This window comes from Ambystoma mexicanum, chromosome 1q (genome assembly GCF_040938575.1).
Source record: "Ambystoma mexicanum isolate Mex_15411 chromosome 1q, UKY_AmexF1_1, whole genome shotgun sequence".
Classification (NCBI taxonomy): Eukaryota; Metazoa; Chordata; class Amphibia; order Caudata; family Ambystomatidae; genus Ambystoma; species Ambystoma mexicanum.
Genome location: NC_090922.1, coordinates 789895444 through 789917013, shown reverse-complemented (window position 1 = coordinate 789917013; position 21570 = coordinate 789895444). Strand labels below are relative to the sequence as shown.

General features: G+C 49.8%; 1 protein-coding gene across 4 annotated transcripts in view; it reads left to right on the top strand.

Moving 5' to 3' along the window:
* TPR (translocated promoter region, nuclear basket protein) overlaps window positions 1-21570 on the top strand; it is a 2097972-nt gene that overhangs the window by 1934425 nt on the left and 141977 nt on the right. The window lies entirely within an intron of this gene.

Sequence of the window (21570 nt, the reverse complement as noted above, 5' to 3'; positions counted from 1 at the left end):
AGAGCCAAAGCCGGAGGTTCAAGCTTCAAAGTATTAGCACCAAAATCTTGGAACTCATTACCACATGAACTAAGAACAGAATCCTCTCTCAGCTTTCAGAAAGGCTCTGAAAACCAATCTATTCAAGTAGACGGCATCTTCTCCTCTGTTCTGCTGTAACCTCGGAGCATGAGTTCTGTTCTCCCAATGTCTCAACCTGTAACAAATACTGTTCAGGTGTATATTCTGTAACAGCGCCTCAATGCCCGAGGGCAGTTTGCACGCTTTATAAATGGAAATAAATGACGTCTGCGGACATCAGGCTGGTCACTATTAAGACAGCTTTGTTGGTGGGACTCACCTCTGCTCATAGTCAGCGAGATCCAGGCCCTGGTGGCATCAGAACCCTATAACACTTTCCACACAGATAAGGTGGTCGTAAGGTACCCTCCATCTAAACGAATGGATGAGGCTCAGAGTCTCTTGCACTGTCTGGATGTCAGACGCGCTCTGAAATTCTATCTGGGCAGGACTAAGGTATTCCGCAAGTCGCACGCACTTAGTCACTTTTGGAAGCTCCAGACCCGGGTATCAAGCATCCAAAGCATCTATTGCACGGTGGATGGTTGCGGCATCCTAGTGGCCTATGAGGGGTAGCACAAGCTGCTGCCAGCTAACATGCACACTCACGCGGTCAGAGCCAAGGCCACGGCTATCGCAGTCCAGCAGCAGGTTCTGTGGCAAGTCATAAGTAGGGCGGCCACCTGGGCCACCCCTTCGGCTTTCTGTAAGCATTACTGTTTGGACACTGTCACTAAGTCAGACGCGGCCTTCGGACAGGCGGTTCTTAGGAACTTATTTGCTTAAGGAGGGTCTCCTCTCCACCCTGGGGCTACATCCATTTGTAATCACCCATGCAGTATGGAGGAAAGGGGACAGGATGTAAGAGTAATTATAAGTTACTCACCGTAGTGACTAACTTAGTCGTTCGACTCCTTTCCTCCATACGTCCCACCATCTTGCCCCCTAATACTGGTGTCATTAGGCAATGGTAAATATTGTCGACTCATCATAGGGACTGAGGGGTGGCGCCGGTGGGCAGAGTCAGGGTAGCGCATGCTCCCAGGGCCGCACCCCTGCGGGCTTCTAAATTTAAAGGGGAAGACGTTTTTGTCTAGTGAAAAAGGTTCTGTCTCGTGTCCCTAGGAAGGGATGCCCATGCAGTATGGAGAAAAGGGGACTAAGAGTATGTTAGTCAGTACAGTGAGTAACTTATCATTTCCTCACTTTCCCCCAGAAGCTCACTGTCACCAGAGCTCTGGTTCTCTCTAGGCTGGACTACTGCAACAGCCTCTTTCTAAATCTACCCGCCTCTACTCTCCGTCCTCTACAACTCATTCAGAACTGTACTGTCAGACTTGTCCTTGGCCTCAAGTCCAGGGATTGTATCTCTCCAGCACTGAAATCTCTTCATTGGCTCCCAGTGGCGGCAAGCATCAAGTTCAAGACACTCTGCATCGTCCACAAGGATTTCTGGGGCCCGGGGATCGCAATACCTCCAACTCTCTCTACTGAAATAGCGTTGTCCTTGAGCTCTCTGCTCCTCCAACTCCTTTAGGGTCAGTCGCTTCTCCAAGCAACAATTTTGGGGCAGATCTTTCGTTGGCTCGTGCCACCCTCTGGGACAGTCTCTCTGAAACTTGAGCATAACCATCTCCGGTTCTGAAAGCACCTTAAGAGTTCCTCTTTGCTTCTGCCTTCTCTCTTCCTCTTCCTCTTCCTCTCCCCATCTCCTGCCTGATCCATGCACTTATCACCTGGCCACCCTCTATTCGGGTCCAGGTCCCTGCCTGTCTAGCTGCAAACCTACACTGCCTCTTGGCAACTCCTCCACTTGTGGTCTGTATCTGTAACCATACAGTCCCCTCTCCGGCACTTATTAGACACTTGTTGTCTGCACATCTGAGCACCTGGACTTGCCACCCGTTGGTTGCACTACTTGCTGTTTGCTGTTTCCTTTGTTCTGCTCTTGTCCATGCTCCGCCCACCCCGCCCCTTACAATTCTCCCTTCCCTGTTCCCCTTGCGCAATCTGAATATCACTAGGCCTAGTAAGATTGTTTCGAGGGGATTGGGTCCTCCGACGTATTCCATATCTATGACATGTAATCACCACAGCTGTGCTGCTTCGGAAACTTTTTCGGCGTCTGCGTCCTGCGTCAATGACGTCGATGCGCCGCCGTCGAGGACCTCCTCCGACGTCATCCGATGTGATAAGTAGGACGCACGACGCCCATAGCCTCAGTTCCGTTTTTTCCGCGAACATGTTGCTTCGTGTTTCTCGGTTTAAACGCCTCGACTCTTTGGAGTTCTGTTCTTCTCGGTTCTTCGAACCTGTTCGTTTGTGAAAATCCTTCTGAAGATGTCTACTTCGTCTTCGACCCCGCGTCCGGGTTTCAAGAAGTGCGGGGAGTGTGGGTCCAAGATGTCGGTGACGGACTCGCACGACGCCTGCCTCTGGTGCCTCGGGGAGGCCCACGACACGGATGACTGTATCGACTGCCAGTCGCTCACGTCCAAAGCCTTACGCGAACGTAAGAAGAAGTTGTCGGTAGGTCGGGTGTCCAAGCCCCGGAAGTCGAAGTCTGCGGGGCTTTCGATGGATGATTCGAGGGGTGACTCTCCGTGTCATCGTCGGAAGTCTCGTGGGTCTCCTTCTAGGAGTCGGTCTCGCCACTCCTCAGCCTCTTCGAGGCATTCTCGGAAGTGCCGACACCGGTCGTCTTCCAGGTCCTCTTCGGAGGGCTCTGCCCGGCACGTCGCTTACCCCTCCGGCCGTGCGACGCCGGAGGAATGGGCTTCCTTCGGGAAGAAGATGCTGGCGATTCTTGAGTCGCAGGGTACTCAGCCGTCCGCGCCCCCGAGTGGGGTCGGTCGTGTGAGGTCGAGAGACACCGCTCGCAAGAGTGGTCGGCACGAGTCACGGGAGAGGTCCCGTTTGGACAAGGGGACTCGTTCTCGGCGTACCCGTTCCAGGTCCCGGTCCTCGACGCGTAAGAAGGCATCGACCGGCTTTCTCGAGGCTCTGGCTCCGAGGAAGTCGTCGATGCCGTCGACGCTCAGGTCGTCGAGGGACACGCTCGGGGCTCCGGCCTCGAGGGCTGTGTCGACGCCGCTGATTCTGGAGGCGCTGTATCTGACGTCGACGCCGATTTCCTCGACGTCGACGCCGATTTCCTCGACGTCGACGCCCATCCTCTCGGCGCCATCGACGCCTTTCGTGTCGGAGGTACCCCAGGGCACGGCTGGACCCCCTAGGAAGGCTCTGGTTAAGAGCAAGCACTCTCGAGTGCCTTCTTTTCGCCACCTGGACTATATTTCAGAGGCAGATGAGGATTCTGATGGCCTGGTTCCTAGTCAGGTTCCGGATGAAATTGTCTCGGGCCATAGTCAGTTTGACGAGTTGAGACAGTCACTGCATGATGCCAGTGGACTGGACACCTCCCCGGAGGTGGAGTTTTGTAGGCCTGAGCCTGGCTCTCATGCTGATTCCTCGTACCGGCGCCTTATGGCTAGGGTTTCTGAGTACTTGGGATGGTCTGCTCCCCCAGGGGAGTTTGTGCAGGATGATCTGACAGACATCCTTGATGTTGGTCCCCCAACTGACCCGGTTCTGCCGTTCCATATGGCTTTACAGAGAAGGGTGGCGGCGGCTTGGACTGCTCCGGAGAGTCTCCCGGCGGTGGGCAGATCCTTGTCGCGAAAATACCGTCCAGCCAGTGGCGACCCCTGCTGCTTGACCAGGCACCCCACTCCGGAGAGTTTGGTGGTGCAGGCGGCCACGGCCCCGGCGAAGCAGGCGTCGTACCCTACCATCCCTCCTGATAGGGACGACAAACGTTTTGATGGCTGGGCGAAGAAAGTCGTATGGCGCTTCAGGCGGCCAACTCCATTTATGCCTTGTCACGTTTCACGCACTCTCTGTGGAACTGTGTTGCGTTAGCGGCTGAACATGTTCCCGAAGGCGACGAACGGGATGGTTTCCTTGCTATGGTCCAGGATGGTAAGGATGCCATGTGTGAGTCCGTTCAGTCGGGTTTGGACTTAGCTGAATGCGTCAGTAGGTCCATGGCGGCGAGCACCGTGATACGCAGGTTTGCGTGGTTGCGGAAGTTGGGGTTTGCTCCTGATGTGCAGTCCCGGCTCCTCAACATGCCCTTTGACGGTGAACACCTTTTTGGCAGCAAGGCTGACGAGAGCCTTGAGAGGTTGCAGACCTCAAAAGCTGCAGCGAAGTCGTTGGGCGCTGCAGTTCGCCTACCTCCGCCTTTTCGTCCTAGGGGACAGCAGTGGAGGGGGTGGTTCCTTTCGCTATTACTCATCCTTCAGTAAAGCGAGAGGAGCTGGCAGTCAAAGAGGCCAACGCAGGGGTACCAGAGGTGGACGACAGGGTACCCGTGGTGCCAAGGCCGCTCGGGCAGTTGCCTCTTTGCCCTCAGGTAACGCCGCAGCCGCTCCCACTCTGTCGTGAGGCCATGTCCCATGGTTCGCCGGTTGGGGGAAGGCTGGCGCAGCATCTTGTAGAGTGGCAAGCCATTACTTCAGATGTGTGGGTTCTGGAGATCATAACCCACGGCTACTGTCTTCCTTTTCGGCACAGGCCTCGCGACAATCCACCGGGGAACCTCTTTGCAGAGTCCGGATCCGCTCCTTGCGCAGGAAATTCAAGCCCTGGCTGGAGAAAGGCGCCATAGAACTGGTGCCTGTAGCGGAGAGGAACAAGGGATGGTATTCCCCTTATTTTTTGATTTCGAAGAAAGACGGGGGATTGAGACCCATCATGGACTTGCGCGGTTTGAACAAACTCCTCAGGAAGGACAAGTTCAAGATGGTTACTCTCTCTCAAGTCCTCCAGGCCCTTCAGCTTCAGGACTGGTTGGTGTCACTCGACCTCAAGGATGCTTACTTCCATGTGCCGATCCATCCCAAGCACAAGAAGTACCTGAGGTTCGCGGTTGGCGACTCGCACTTTCAGTTTCGGGTCCTGCCGTTCGGATTGACCTCCGCCCCGAGGGTTTTCACCAATCTCATGGTGGTGGTGGCAGCGCATCTCAGGCAAGGGGGGATTCACGTCTACCCCAACCTGGACGATTGGTTGATCAGGGGGAGCTCTCCCGAGCAAGTCCTGGATCATCTATCGGTCACCTGTCGCTCCCTTCACAGGCTGGGCTTCTCCCTCAATTTAAAGAAGTCCCATTTGACGCCAATGCAGCGGCTCCAGTACATCGGAGCAGTGCTCGAGACTTCCCTGGGGCAGTGTTTTCCTCCCCAGGTGAGGGCTCTTCACATTCAGCAGATGGTGCACAAGTTTCAGCATGCCCAGACGCTCCCAGCGTTCGAGTTCTTGAGGTTGCTCGGCCTCATGGCATCCTGCATTCTTCTGGTGCCAGAGGCTCGCCTGCGGATGAGATCTTTGCAGTGGGCACTCAAGACGCAATGGTCGCAGTCCTCCGGCAGGATGTCGGACTCGATTCAGGTGCCGTCCTCGATCGCCCGGGACCTTCTGTGGTGGGCCGTCGAAGGCAACTTGATGAAGGGGGCTCCATTTTGGCTTCCCTGGCCGGAGGTGACGATCATGACGGATGCATCCCTCACGGGATGGGGAGCTCATGCCAACGGGCTGACAGTCAGCGGTCGTTGGTCTCCGTCGGAGTCCAGACTCCATATCAATATGTTGGAGCTGAGGGCCGTCAGGCTAGCCCTGAAGGCTTTTCTGCCGTCTGTGCGAGGGAAGAATGTCCTGATCCTGACGGACAACACAGTGGCCATGCACTACCTCGACAAAAAGGGGGGGGGCAGGGTCACTTCCTCTGTGCAGGGAGGCGATGCAGCTCGAGTTCTGGGCCATCCAGCAGGAAGTTTCGATCTCGGCAGTTCATCTGGCCGGAGCCGAAAACGTGATGGCGGACAGGCAGAGCGCGATCTCTCACGAGTGGGAGTTGGCTCAGGAGATTCTCCTGGAGATCTTCGCCCTTTGGGGGACCCCTCAAATGGATCTCTTCGCCTCCAGTGTCAACCGGAAGTGCGAAAGGTTTTGCTCGCGGGAATTTCCTCCAAAAGGAGCCTTAGGAGACGCGTTCGTGGTGGAGTGGTCATTCCCGCTGCTGTACGCGTTTCCTCCAGTCCCCGTCATCCCGCAAGTGCTGCGGAGGTTACGGAAGTGGGCTCGGAGGACGTGGGTCCCGGACCTTCTCGACTTATCCATCTGCCCTCCACGTCGTCTTCCCTACCGAGACGATCTGCTCTCACGGGAGAGGGGTCAGGTTCTCCATCCAGAGGTCAGATCCCTCAACCTTCACGCTTGGCTTCTGAAAGGTTGAGGTATAAGGATTGGGACCTCCCTGAGGACGTGATGGAGGTGTTGCTTTCGGCCCGAAGGCCAGCAACAAAGTCTCTGTACCGTTGCCGTTGGCGTAAGTTCTGCGACTGGTGCAGAGTTCAGAATGTGGATCCTTTTGCATGTGACATCCCCATGGTTCCGTCCTTTTTACTTTCTTTGGCCCACAGGGGCTTGCAAGTGGGTACAGTTAAGGGTTACCTGGCGGCGCTGTCCATCTTTAAGCGCTCGTCTGAAGAGTGTTCTTACTTTAAAATCCCTTTGATTTCACAGTTCCTGAAAGGGCTCACTAATGTGTTCCCTCCGTCACCTTTCCTGGTGTCCGGTTGGGATTTGAACCTTGTTCTTAAGTTTCTTATGGGTGCTCCGTTTGAGCCTTTACATTCTTGCCCTTTGAGGCTGTTAACTCTGAAAACTGTGTTTTTAGTTGCGGTTACTTCCGCTCGCAGAGTGAGTGAGTTACAGGCACTTTCAGTTAAGCCTCCCTTCACTGTATTTCACAAGGACAGGGTTGTCCTTAGAGTTCGTCCTTCTTTTCTTCCGAAGGTAGTGACGGAATTTCATTTGGCCCAGAAGGTTGTTCTTCCAGCATTGTATCCTCCTCCGCATCCTGGTAAGGAAGAGGAGAGGCTCCATAGGCTTGATCCTAGGAGAGCTTTAAGCTTTTATGTTTCACGCATGTCCCGGGTCAGAGTGGATGATCAACTCTTTATTGGTTACGCTGGAAAGCGTTTGGAGCAAGCTGTGACGAAACAGACTTTGTCTCGCTGGATTATTTTGGCCATCTCGGAGTGCTACCGCTTGGCGGGTAAGGACCCACCGGCTGGCTTGCGGGCCCATTCTACCAGGGGTATGGCTGCGTCTACTGCCCTGCAGAGGGGTGTTCCTATTCGCAACATCTGTGATGCAGCCACCTGGGCTTCAGTACATACATTTGTACGTCACTAATCCCTCGATTCCATCCGAGCACAGGATCTGGCCTTTGGCAAGGCGGTCCTTTGCTCTGCTATTTGATTGGCTATTCTACATTTTGATTCTAAATGCTTTCCCTCCTCCTTGCTTTGGTACTGCTTTGGGAGTCTGTCATAGATATGGAATACGTCGGAGGACCCAATCCCCTCGAAGAACAAGTTAATTTCTTACCTGGTAACGTTCTTTCGATGGGATGGTCCGACGACGTATTCCATATCGCTCCCGCCCTGCCTTCCCCGCTGCAGAATTTCTTTTGCGATTGCAGCTTACGTTCCGCAAGGCTTTGTGTCTGACTGGCAGTTGACTTATGTCACACGTTCTGGGGGAAAAAACTACAACTGAGGCTATGGGCGTCGTGCGTCCTACTTATCACATCGGATGACGTCGGAGGAGGTCCTCGACGACGGCGCATCGACGTCATCGACGCAGGACGCAGACGCCGAAAAAGTTTCCGAAGCAGCACAGCTGTGGTGATTACATGTCATAGATATGGAATACGTCGTCAGACCATCCCATCGAAAGAACGTTACCAGGTAAGAAAGTAACTTGTTCTTTTTTGTCCTCCCTCTGCCCCCTTGCCTTGTCGCACCTTGTAACAGTTGTGTATAGGCGCGTTATAAATGCCATATCATAAGTCGGTTGATGATGCAATTGTGAATGTATTGTATATTGTGTTATTTCTTTTTTTTTTTTTAAACAAGTTTATTTAAAACTGGTCACAATGGAATAGTTTATAGTTTTCAGACATAGTAACAGCAGTGTTACAACATAAATAATTTGTTCCCCTAGTTTTTGTCTGAGCGTATAGTTTGTCTTCCGCCTCAGTCAGGGTCTTGTGGGGGGGCACTGTTGGGGGCGTTGTGAGTTTATTACGGGCGTAGGAACAGTTACGCCTGTGGTGGTTGGGAGGTAAGTGCCGGGAATTCACGATTATATTCCAGGATGAGAGCCCAACAGTCTGTGAAGCGGTGGAGCGTTCCTTCTTTCGCAGAGGACACCTTCTCTGCTACCAGAATGTCCCAAACTTTCATCCACCAGAGCGTTAATGGGGGCCCTTTGCGTGTTTTCGATTTGCCTGCCGATTGTGATTTTTACCGCCAGGAGTAGTTGGGTAAATAATTTCATGTGGAAGTATGTACCTCGTGCACCAGAATGCCTCCAGCATTTGGGGTCTAGGGAACATTTGAAGTGATGTAGGCGTTCTGGGGGGAAATGCCAGTGGTAGAGCATTTTGAGAGTGCATTATTTGCTGGTGATGCACCTTGATGCTGAGCTATATCTAAGCCAGATGTCAGTCGAGGTTTGGCCTTCTATAGGGTGACCCACATATTTTTCCCATTGTGCAATGTATAAGGGGACATGTGCTCAGCATGTCCTCCTGGAGTATTTTGTCGTTTTGTGATAAGGCCTCGTTTTGGCCCCTCTTACATCGTAGGTTCTATGTAGTGAGGTGTTCTGGTGGCTCCCCCTTTAATCGACGGTTGCATAATCCAGAGACAGATCTGAGCATAGGTGAAACTATCTGATTCTGTCTAGGCAAATTCGGTTTTACATTTCAAGGTGAAGGGGATATCATTCTCAAATAGTTGCGGGATTGTCTTCAGCACCCCTTGACACCAGTACTTAGTTTGCTGCTGCTAGGATAGGGTGAAGTCCAGGTTTCGAAAGACTGGTGAGTTTGAGCCGGTCCCATGGGGGATATGCTTCCTTCGCATTGCCTGATCCCAGATTTTCAAGGACGTTTTTAGTCAAGTAGAGAAGGGTGGGCCAGTGTCTACGAGCTGCTCCTGAGACATATAGTAGAGAGTTCAGTCGGGGCAGACCTTTGGCTTGTTCGATGATGGCCCATTTTGGGGTGTGTGTGGGTGCAGCTCATGCAGTGATGTTGGTCAGCTGTGCTGCTGTGTAGTAATTAGAGGTTTGGTACTCCCATCCCACCCCACTTGGCTGCCCCTGTCATCACCTTCTGTGGTATTCAGGCTTTGACTTTTTTCCATTTAAATCGAGAGATCTGTTTTTGTAGCTTTGGGAGGGGTTTTACCAGGATATCTACTGGAAGGAAACAGCACAGGTACAGAAATCTAGGTAGCAGGTTCATTTTGCATGCCGTGATTCTTCCCATCAGCGAAATCTCTTGACCTGTCCATCTCCCAAGAGCTGTCTCCAGGTCGCTGAATAGGTGGGAAAAGTTTGCAGCATAGAGGCTCTTGGGGATTTGGTGTAATATTCACCCCCAGATATTGTATTGCTTTCATGTTCCATTCCAGCGGGCATGTCTGGCGGAGGTTGTTTATAGTGTCACTCGGTATACCTATCCCCAAGTCCCCTGATTTAGCATAATTAATGGTGAACCCTGCCACTCCTTTAAATTAGTCTAGCTTCATTAGGCCCTCTGGTATGGAGGAGCGGCTGTTTGTGAGAGAGTGCATCACATCGTCTGCATAAAGGGATACTTTGAATTTCTCGCTTTTTATGTCCACCCTTGGAATGGAGGAGTGGTTGCGGATTCTTTGGGCAAATGGTTTCATTATCGGGGAGAAGATCAAAGGGTAGAGCGACATCCTTGCCTACTACCACATGATAGTGGGATGGGGCCGACTGTCTCTGGTTCTCCGTCAGGGTTGTTCTCCAGGGACTTGTATTTGGTCATAACCATTTTGCATTGTAAATACTAGCTGTTGGATTATCGGAGCATAGTCAGAGATTATCTTTATGCCTATTAGCGAATCATTGTACTGCATTGTATTGCATTTGATTTGTATAGAGCGCCAAGCCCTTAGGCATCTGGGCACATTACTTAAATTGAAGAAGCAGGTAAGTTACATGTACATACATAGGATATATTACAAGGAAACAGTAATAGACATATTTACAAGGTAACAGGATTGATCACAAGGCAATGTACATTGGGTAAGAAAGTGATCCAGTTGAAAGAAACGAGGAAGGAGAGTATGCAGAGGTATGATGTTCAATATAGATGTGAAATATAGTCATATTTACCAGTCGGGAGATTCAGATTGCTTAAGCCAGGAAACTACCTGACTTCTGAAGGAGTTGAATGAGGGTTCGGCTCTGATAGGTGCTGGTAGAGTGGTCCACAATTTAACAGCAAGGACAGGGAAGCTACTGCCACCTGCCTTTTGGAGCTTGAACCTAGGCAGTGGAAGTAAGATGCTCTCGTGGGTCTGACTGAGGATTTCCAAGAGAATTTGTTGCAGTTATTTAGGTGCTAGGTTGTATAGGCATTTGAAGGTGAGCGAGAGGGTTTTGAGACTGATTCTTTGGGAAACTGACATCCATTGTGCACTGTGCCTATGCTCTGTAATATGGTAGGATCTAGGGTGATTGGTTGCTGACCTGAGAGCATTATTTTGGAAGATCTGAAGCTTTGTCAGATAGTGTTTGTTAGTACCGAGGTAAAGTGCATTACAGTAGTGATCTTGGATAATACCCAGGCTCTGGCCAGAGCAATGCAGTTACCTGTGGACAGAAATGGTCTGCTAGCGTGGTTGAACGTACACGTATAAGCCATGTTGGAGGCTGCCGTGTTAATTTTCCTTGTCAATGAGCTGGAGGAGTCGATGTAGATACCTAATGTTTTTACATCTTTTGAGACCACAATAATGTTGTCGTCAATGTTGAAGGAATTGAATTTAACGTTGAGTCTGGTAAGTCTGGTTTGAGTTCCCACAAAGAGTAGCTCTGTTTTCTCGTTGTTGAGACATATTCCATGTTTGGCCAACCAAGCTTGGATGATTTGGTAGATGTTTAGTCGTTTGGAATCTAAGTTATAGTCAGCAGAGCTAGGTATGATTTGGGTGTCATCAGCGTAGTTTGTATAAGAAACACCCAGTTGGTCTAAGTAGTCGAAGAGAGGCTTCTTGAAAATGTTGTATAAGGTAGGTGAGGTGCAAGATCCTTGGGGTACCGTGCAGGTGACCGGGATTGGGGTGGCCACGGTGGAGGGATAGAAGACTCTAGTGGTTCTGTTATTTAGGAAGGATTGTATCCAGGAGGTGGCGTTGTCAGAAAAATGTGCTGCAGATGAGGTGTTTGCAGAGGATTTTGTGGTCAACCAAGTCAAAGGCTGCTGATAGGTCTAATAGCAAAAGGAGTGGCAAGTTGCCATTGTCTTTTATGCACTCAATTTGGGTTACTAGGTCTAGCAGGGCTGTCTTCGTTCCGTGTCTGGGACGGAAGCCGGATTGTGGGAGTCCAAGTAGATTTATGCTTTCCTGGTAATGCTGGACCTGCAGGTAGGCGGCCCTGTCCAGAATTTTAAGGAGAAAGGGCACAGTTGTGATGGGTCTATAGTTCGTTGGTGTGTCAGGATCCAAGGTCGGTTTCTGTAGGAGTGGCATGACCCAGACATCCTTCAGATTTGTAGGTACTGAGTTGGTTGCAAAGGAGGCATTGATTAATGGTGTGATAAAGGGCGCAAGCTCCTTGGCTGATTCTTTGATTGAGGCTGGGCATAGATCGCCTAGGCATCTAGAGGCTTTTAGGCTCAGAATAATATTCTCTGAATCCTTTGTAGCGAGAGAAGAGAATTTGAACAGGTAATGTTCCACAGAGGGAAGTGTTTGGGTTGTGTGCTGGTCGATGTTGGTCAGGGACGCTCTTTTTCTCTATTTTGGATTGTAGCAGCTAGATTTTGTCTGAGAGAGCCGACTGAATATTAGTGCACCAAGTAACATCTTTGATGCAGGTTACAGGTGGGGCAGCAGGGGTTTCGAGCTCTCTGAGGATGCTGAATAATTTTGTGTTGGATTTAACTTTGGATATGCAATCATTATAGGACTGACATTTGGCTAGGGAAATGGCTGTTTTGTAGTTGGAAGCAGCTGTTAAAAAGGTCTCTTTGTTAGCTACTGAGGAGAGGTTTTTCCAGGATGGTTCTGCGGCTTTTATCCTTGCACAGTGTTCTAAGGTGCGGGAACCAGTTGTTTAAATGCGAACGTGGTTTAGCTTTTCGCATTTTAGAGGTGCTATCAAGTTGATGGCGTTCAGAATAGTGTTGTTGTAGGAGTCCACTTGGGAGGTTGGGCCAGAGTTAAGGCTGGCAAGAATGGTGAGAGGTTTGAGGAGTGGAAGAAGTTTTTCAGCTGTAAGATTACGCAAGTGTCTTGAAAGTTAAGGGGGTGCCATAGGCTTTTCTAAGTTGGAGAGGTTGGCTTCCTGTAAAGAGAAGATAATGTGATGGTCAGACCGTGCACAGGGGTGGTTAGACAGGATGTTAGTGTTGCAGTTGAAGTCAGTGATCCAATCTAGTAGTCTGCCTTATTCGTCGGTTGGGAGATGCATTGTGTGAAGCCTATCTCTGAGAGACTGTTGGTGATTATACGTGCACTGGCATTGTTGGGGTAATGAAGACCTAAGTTAAGGTCACCCAGAAGCAGTACTTGTGAGCCTGGAATTGTATTAGCTGTGAGGAGAAGGGTTATGTCGTTCTCGAAGGAGGATAGGAGTCCAGGGGGTCTGTACTTAAGGTGGATGGTTTTAGTTTGCGTGGGTGTCATGGGTAGCTTGATGGTGAGGAGTGCTCCTGAGGGGAAGCTTGTTGTGAGGGCTGGCCTTTAGTCCAAGTGAGGTTTTAGCAATAAAGGCAACACCTCTGCCTTTGGGCGAGGTCCTGGCCTGTCTAATGATGGTGTAATTGTCCTGAATGGCCAGAGCGAGCAGGGGACCAGAGGTGGACTGAAGGCACGTTTTTGTAACCGCTAGGACATCTAGGTGATTGGCAGTGATGAGGTCACAGAGGGCATGGGGCTGTAAGTGATCTAGCGTTGATGAGTCCTCCTTTGATGCAAGTTATGGACTCAAGGGCTGCCTTGGAGGAGGATTCACAGTTGTCAGGACAGGCATTATTCTTTATTATGGGTATCTGATTTGTAATAGAGGGTGAGGCTTTGGTGCAGTTTTTGTTCATACTTTTTGGAAACGACTGGTTGGCTCTAGGGAGTCTTTAACCCAGTCTGGAATTTCTGATTATAGTAGGACAAGGCTGGTTAGGCTTAGTGGCGTATAGTTGGATCCTTTGAGAAGGCAAAGGTATGTGAAGATCGGAGAGAGAGCGTGGAGACAGTTTATTAGGAGTTGTGCCAGATAAGTTGAACTGTGTCAGGACCTTGTGCAAGAGAGGTAGTTTAGCGGTCATGGCTAAATTTAGGGTACATCTCTGAAGAGGTTATAGGGCGATAGTTGCTGGGAGTCTGTGGTCGACAGGCGAGTAGGTGCTACCAAGGGGCGCCGCCATGGTGTAGGATGAGTGAGTAGTCAGGCTGAGTAGTAGGCTTGTGAAGCATAACATAGGTGGGAGCATGACGAGGTACTAGTATGTTAGTACTGATGAAGTACTAGTGTGGCCAACCCGATAGGGGTCTTTCTGCAATGAGGGCTTACTGTAGTGTTGGGCACAATGGTATGCAGCAGCTGGAGGTAAGTTTAATGGCAATTGTAGACTTCGTATGCGATAGGGGCTGGAATTGGCTATCTGATAGTTGTAGAATAGGCTAGGAGCAGGATAGAGGCATGATGCAGAGCAAGAGCTCCGTGGCTCCAAGGTCGTCTAGATAACTGGTGCAGTTGAGGTACAGAGCATGGATACAATGAGAAATAAATGAACGTGGCTGCCTGGCGGGTTAGATACCGAGTGCGGTATAGTTAACAGCAGAATGCAAGATGGTGGTGGCTGCAGGGTGGGCTGGATGCAGAGGCAATCACAGTACAGGGCAAGGTGCATCATCTGTGTAAAGAGAAGTCTTTTGCGTCGGGGTGTAGGACTCTACAGGCATCCACCACTCCCAGGGATCTGAAGAGATGAAGTGGGCTCAGGGCTATTTTAAAATCTTTTGGTGTTGGTTGGTGAGATTTGTCGGAGGGTATGGGACGCCATTGAAGTCCCCGCCTACCATTATGTGTCCCTCGAGGAACGGGAGGAGGTTTTGTTTCCAAGTCTCTGTAGAAGGCCTCTTCTCCATTGGGGCTGTGTGTTTTGAGACTAGGGTGTGAAGTTGTCCGAATAGCTTTCCTTTAATGGCGATGTAGCGGCTGTCAGGACTCCTTAGAATCTCCAATTCTCTGAACTGGATGCCTCTAGCCAGTATAATTGCACAGCCCCCTTTTTTGGAACCGCTGGAAGCCAAGTTTTGCTTTGGGAAGGTTCTGCTCCATAGTTGTGGCAAATCAGTCTGGACTAGGTGGGTCTCTTGAAGGAAGGTTACTGAGCCTACCAGATCACTGACGCGTCGCAGAGTTGATTTGCATTTGGAGGGCTCATTCAGGCCTCTGATGAGTGTCACAAAGCAGAACGTTTGGTGTGGTGGGGCATACTCCCTTGGTTCAGTCTCCTCTAGTGTCCGGGGCAGGTCTCGGTTTTGGAGGTTGTTTGCTGCCATTTGAAATAGTTGTTCTCATGTTATTCCGATGTGGCCAGGGTTTTACCTTTTTTTTTTTAATTACCAAAATTTGAACAACAACCAGTGATGAGAACAAAGTTCCAGTTAGGCCTGTAGGCTAATGGGCAGGAGAGTGTATGCACACTCTAGGCTGGGGTAGACCGTGCAAGGTCCGAGCCATTGGTTGTTCCGTCTTGAGGAGCCAGAGCCTCTCTTTTTGGGGCCAAGAGCGGGCGAGATTCTTATTAGGCTTCTAGGGGGTTGCTTATGACTTTGGAGTCGTGTGATTTGTTTTCCACCATTTTGCTGCTCTAGCCCAGGAGCATTGTTGAGATTTCAGGCCCTCGCTTGTGGTTCCTAGGGGTGATTGGTTTGAAAGGTCTTCATCTGGGGTCGAGGGCCCCTCGGTCACAATGCCTTCCGCCTCCTCCAGTGATTTAATTGTGCGCAGTTGGGAATAACCAGCAGTATTTTATTTTCCGGTCCTGGATCAACAATGTCTGGGATCTGAGAGCTCTGCGTCTCTGCACTGTTGCCGCTGCCAGGTCTTGGAAGATCTGTATTGGTGCCCCTAGGTAGGTCTCCCTGTGCACAGCTGGCGGTCATAATTTCTTGTTTTGTAGCGAAGAAATTGACCCAGGTGATCATGTCTGGCGGGCTCGTCATGAAGGTTTTCCTGCAACTTCTCAGGCTGTAGGTGCGATCTAGGAGCAGCATGGTTTTGTCGCAGTCCGGGTGGAGAGTTTGGAAAAGGTCACCCATGTTGATTTGTAGGGCCTGGTCTGTGATTGTTGGCGGAATCCCTCTAATACATATATTGTTTTTGCGGGCCTGGTTTTCGATGGCTTCTTGTTTAAGCAGGATGTCTTCATTCTTCTCCAGGGCCTCGAATCTTCTCTGTAGGTCGGCCAGCTGGGTTGCTGTTAGGACACTTACCTGGCCTTCTCATCGCTTCCGTCCCCGGACGTGGCAGTTGTGTACCCATGTTACTGGCTTGGGAAGCGTGGCTCTCTGCAGCGGGCCGGCGCTCGACACCTTCGCTCGCATGCGCGGACCTTGCGGGTAACCAGGAACGGGAAGACAGGCTTGTGTTCCAAGCCTCGTCCTGGTGCCTGCTCGGCCGCTACGCATGCACAGCCCTGCTAGCGTTCCGAGCCTCGTTTTCGTGCCGGATGCTGTAAATAGCGTCCGGCCCTCTAACAGATTGCGTCTTAACGCGGTTTGTTCTCCACTTACCGTCGCTTGGTGCCTTGTACCTGTTTCCCTGCTCCTTGGTTCCCGCTTGCCTTGTCCGGTTCCCCTGGCCTCCTGGGCTGCATTAGTTCCTGTTGGGTCCCTTCCTTGTGGTTCCTGCCTTCCTGTTTTTCTTCCTCCTGGTTTCATTCCTGTTGGGAATAGCTTTTCCTAGGCCCCGTGGCCCCTGGGAGGTTGTGGGTCCCTCCTCTTGGCATTTTCCCCTTCCCTTGGGCCTTCCAGTTTCTCTGGGTTCCACCCTCTTTCAGATCTCCAAGCTTTCCTGGATCTTCCGTGCCTGCCTGGCTCTGGGAGCCAGCCCTCCTTATCGACTGCCTTGGTGGATTGTGCTTGGACTTCTCTGAAGATCTTCTCCACCCTCCATCTTGTGAACCAATCTACCGGACCATACCAGCCTAACACTTCATCACCTCCCTGTCAGTGCTTGCACTGTCCCGACGTAACTTTAATCCGCAGGGAGGTGAGCCAGTGGCGTCGGGAGGTGATTCCTATCCATCCCTGTTCCATTAGGGTTGGGTCAGGGTCGCTTCCTAGCGTCACAATCTCTGCACTCCTTTTGAAGGTCTTCCAGTCTGGCGTCACCGGCGAGACCAGCAACTGAAACCTCAGGTACGCAGCGCTCCAGGGACGCGCAGCTTAACAGTTGCATGATCCAGGGATTGGTCTTCCCTTTCGCTCACCCTGTGCTCTATTCGCTCCCCCCGCATTCTTTTATCAAGGCTTTCTACTTTGGATGAGATTTCAGTCATGCAGTTACGGAATTCTGTTTTTATGTCAGCCAGCAGGGATTGTATGTCCTCTTTAGTGGCCCGGTGCCTCGATGGTCTCTCTGGTGAGTGGGCTAGGGATTACCCAGGGTCTGGCCTTATATTCCTGTCCTGCGGTTGCAGCATGGTGGCAATGTCAATGGTTTTATGGGGCTTCTGTTGTTTGGTCATTGTGGCTGAACATGCTAGCTCGCTGTGATGTCACCCCCTACGTCTTTATTGTTGGTTTGCCAATATTAGCCTCCATGGTGTACAAGATCCATGTGATGCCCTTAGGAGTGGGCAGCGGGGGTCCGGTTTGTTCAGGTTGTGTGCGTGAGCCTAGGGTTGTCTTACTTAACAAGGAGCTGGTTCCCTGTGTCTTTCAAACCGGTGCTGGAGGTTGAGCTGGACGAAGGGTGAGGTGCTACGGACTGCCATTTTGATGCCTGCAGTTTGTGGGTGTTTAACGATCGGCATCCCCCCTGGGTGTGTTGCAATCACCGCCACGTCTTATTCTTCTCTCTGCGGGGAGCTCTGTGTTGTCAGGAGAACGTTTCGCCCGGTGCCGAATGCATTTGTGCATTCACAGGCTTGCCCACCCGCCTCTGCCTTTCTGCCACAGTGAGCTGAGGCTCTGATAGCTTCCCCGTTGCTGTGGGGATCTCACAGATGCTGTTGGCGGCCACTCGGATGGCGTTTGGTTTTTCTCCCTCTCTTTTATATGGCAATAACCATCTTGTGGTGCGCTGGAGGGAACGAACCCCAGACTCCCTCATGCACAATAGGGCTAGTGGTTGCCGGTTTTAAGAGGATTGAATCGGCATGCTCCCCAGAGGTTCTGCTTCACTCACCACTGCATGGGTTATCTTAACTTGTCTCCATTTGATGTGTAAACTGCTGTTGGCACAGCGCTTGCACAGAGGCCGTTAGTGAAGCAACTGAATTGCTACCACTCCAAGCCATGCCCCCATTTTCTTATTTCTAATTCTAATGTTTTCTCATATGTACTTTGTGTAAGGTTTTTTTTTTTGTAAACCTAATCACAAATAAAAAACATTGCTACTCTGTCTACCAACTAGTCGACGACAAAAACCTCTACGTCTTTGCCGTCTTCATCGTCGGACACCAGTCCAGAGGCCCTTGGTTTCCACGTTAGCATGCACCGGGAGGTACCATCTGCTTTGGCATTCCTGCCAAGGCCTATATGGGCTCAGCGACTGTTTTCACTTGCTCCCTTTTACTGCCTACAACGCCCTGTCCACCCATGGAACCTCCTGAGCAACTACAACAGCAGGGTGAAGAATCGGGCATATAGTCTCTGGAGGCTATTTGCTCAGACTAGAGCAAGGTCCCAGGTTCCACCTCAAAATGCCTGCGCACGCAACCATGCCCAGACTGTTTCTGCAGTGGCACGTAAGTGTTCTGGCAACCCTTCCCCCACCCTGCATGGTGCCCACAGACAAACAGTTGGATGCTTTTGGGAAGAGTTATATCTACTGCCGTGACAACCATCAAGGCGGCTAATTCACTGGTGATTCTCTCACACTACGATTGTGAGCTTTGTTTCAAAATGGGACCAATCCTGGAATTTCTCCCAGATGACAAGCGAGACAAAGCACTTGCACTGATGCATGAAGGGGAAGTGGCATCAGACCATGCCATCTCCGTTGCCATAGACATTGCAGTTACTGTTTTTTGCCATATGGGAAACTGGGCTTTTTTATGGTGCGACGGATGGTTGAAGGCCACCAACTTCAGGCTGGAGGTCCAATCAAAAGTAGTCCATGTACCTTTGGACAATGTCTACCTTTTAGAGTAAAAGGTGGATGAAACCCTATATGCTATCAAAGCTGACACTGGCATAGCCCGCTTGCTAGGCACTCTTGCAACAACGCTGCCAGTCCTTTCGCTCTGAGAAAGTGAGATTCTCATAGGCATTGAGGATATATCATTCCTTCTACCAACCACAAACAGCACTCATTGGCAACCAAGAGGGTTACGATGGAAGGTGAGTCAAAAGAAACCAGTGTTCATGCTGAGATTCCTCCAGGGCTCAAACAACAAAGCAAGCTTGACCAGGTCACGCACCCAACCCCCCCACTGGAGCTCCCCAGTAAGGGGGGGTGCGGTTAACCAACTTTGTCACATAGTGTAAGGACGTCCCCACCAACAAATGGTTGCTAAACATCATTAGTCATGGACATACCCTAGAATTCAGGGGAAATGTCTCTTCAACCCTCCCACCCCAAAGAAGGAACAGCATCAATCCTTGCTCCTGAAGCAGGTACAGTCCCTCCTGTTCTCCATATACTTTATGGTGAGAAAATTTGGCCGGATGGAGACACTCAAGTTAGACCAGCTCAAAGAAGGGCACTTCCTCTTCTTCTAGACCTAGAGGATCAATCGGTCAGGGTTTTTATGTAGCGCTGCTTCACCATAGGCATCAGTGTGCCAAGAAGCCAAACAAGACCGGAAGAGCTTAGGCAAACAGATATATTTTTTTTTTACTTTGCCTTGAATTGATTAAAGTCATGAATCCAGCGTAGGGCCATCAGATGATAGGAGTTCCACAATCTAGGGTCTGCGACTGAAAAGGGCCATCCTCCATAGCGTTGACGGCGATAACAAGGAACTTTAAGCAGGCACTTTGAGGCTGATTGCAAAGATCTACTAGGATCCTGTGATGATATTTTACTCTATAAGGCTTTATGGCCTCTGCCCTGTTAGGCGTGATGAATGAGACTTGTAATGAGCTAAATTGTATGCATGACACAACATGTAGCCAGTGCATTTTATGACGCTATTGCCTTACCATAAGGGATACCCATCAATCAAATTACCACTTTTTGCAGAACCTGTAAATGATTCAGCAAATATCGTGATTGTGCAGGCAGTGTAGCATTGCAATAATCGGTCATGCCATTTATTGTGGCAGCAACCACTTGAGCATGAGCATTATTGGGAATAGAAGGCAAGACTTTCTTACATTTTTCGCATCTTCAGAAAGCCGCTGCTGCAGTTGGCGCTAACCCGAGCCTCCATAGATAGTGAAGCAGAAAGGTTCATGCCAAGCATTTTAGCTACCTTTACTGGCGTACTAAGCGGGCCAAGATCTGACGGCCATTGATCCAGTGTCCAACAATGAGGGGAAGGAGAGAGACTGACTATTAGTATCTGTTTTGTCCGAGTTTAGTTTGAGCCAATTTTGGCTCATCCAGTTTCCAACTGCTTCTAAGCAGGTTTTTAAATGGACAGCCTTGGCAGCATTTTCTAAATCGAATCTAAAGATAGCCAGCGTATCTTCTACATAGCAATAAAAACGAAAGTCAAAAGAGCGGCTAAAATGAGCCAAAGGTTGAAGATAAATACTAAAAAGAAGCGGGGCAAAGTGCTGAACCATGGGAACTCGGCAGAGGGAACCGACATGGATGAGTATCTGAAAGGAGATGGTCATTCTTCGAGAATCAAGAAAAGAAACAAACCAATCATAGACGCTACCACATATTCCAATATTTTTCAGTCTGGACAAAAGAATCGAATGATCAATGGTATCAAAAGCGGCAGAGTGGTCCGATAAAATCAGACCTGCCACACCGCCCTTGTCCCTAATTTTGATCAAGTCATCCAGCACTGAGACTAATACGGATTTGGTGCCCATAAGTGGGTGAAATCGAAGTTCGGGATCCAGAATTTGATTGTCCTCCAAAAAGCCTGAGCTCTATAGTAACCAGTGTTTCCAACATTTTCATGAAGAACATTAGAAAGTACTGCCACATTTAAATTGTGCTTTTTTAGCAATGGATCAACCAATGCATGCTTTAGATTAGCAGGTATGGATCCAAACATAAGGGATGAATTTAAAGCTTCTCTATGGAGTTTACTTACATGTCGCACTATTGATGAAAGCCATAGGATGCTGATTTTAGTTGGAGATACTCTTAAGACTACTGGGGAATCAAAAAGCTGAAGAGAGTCGAAGCTAAAGGAGCCAGGAACATTTTCCTAAAACGGTGCCATGATGCTATGACATAGGTGATATAGTGGCAGTTGACAAAAAGTGTACAACCAATATTCGTTCTGATGGTTTTCAATTTTTTCCACAAAATAGTTAACTATTAGCGTCCTGTTAAATAATAAATTACACAACTTTTGTGGAGCAGATGCTTGTGATTAGTTTAGGGTCTAGTTGGTCCCTTACAGCCTGGAGCACTTGTTTTGGGGGTGTTCACTGCAGATTTAATAGTTTCCTCAGTACACCAGCTTAGCAGATTTAATAGCTAGATAAGATGCTAATGTTTTACGAAAAGATTTGTACACAGGTTTGGGCTTTGAACGCGTTTGGCGCTCTGTGCAACAAACCTTCACTCTAAAAATGAGTACTTCAGAGGAAAACCATGGAGTAGAGGGGTGGACAGTTTTCCTTACCAACTTTAAAGGTTCTAATTGATACACTGCCATTGAACAAGCTGTAACCAGTTATGTCAATATAAATGGCACTAGTAGCAGACCTGTTTGCTGAATCTGATCATTCGATGGGACCTGTTGTAAAGGTGCAGGAGAACTAACCTGTCGCCAACTTCTTAGTAATGATTAAAACTGTGCCGCCCTCTTTCTGTCCGCTGGCAACAGGAGGCTAAAAAGAATTAAATGGTGACCAGTCCAAGGTAAAATCAGACTTGTCTGGAACGCACTGGCTCGAATGATGCAAACATTAAATCAAGGGTATGACCCTTAATGTGTGTAGGTTTCATAATAAGCCGAGGCAACGATAGGCTTTCCATGCAGGCTAGAATGGAAGCTACAGCCTTGCAATCACTGGACTC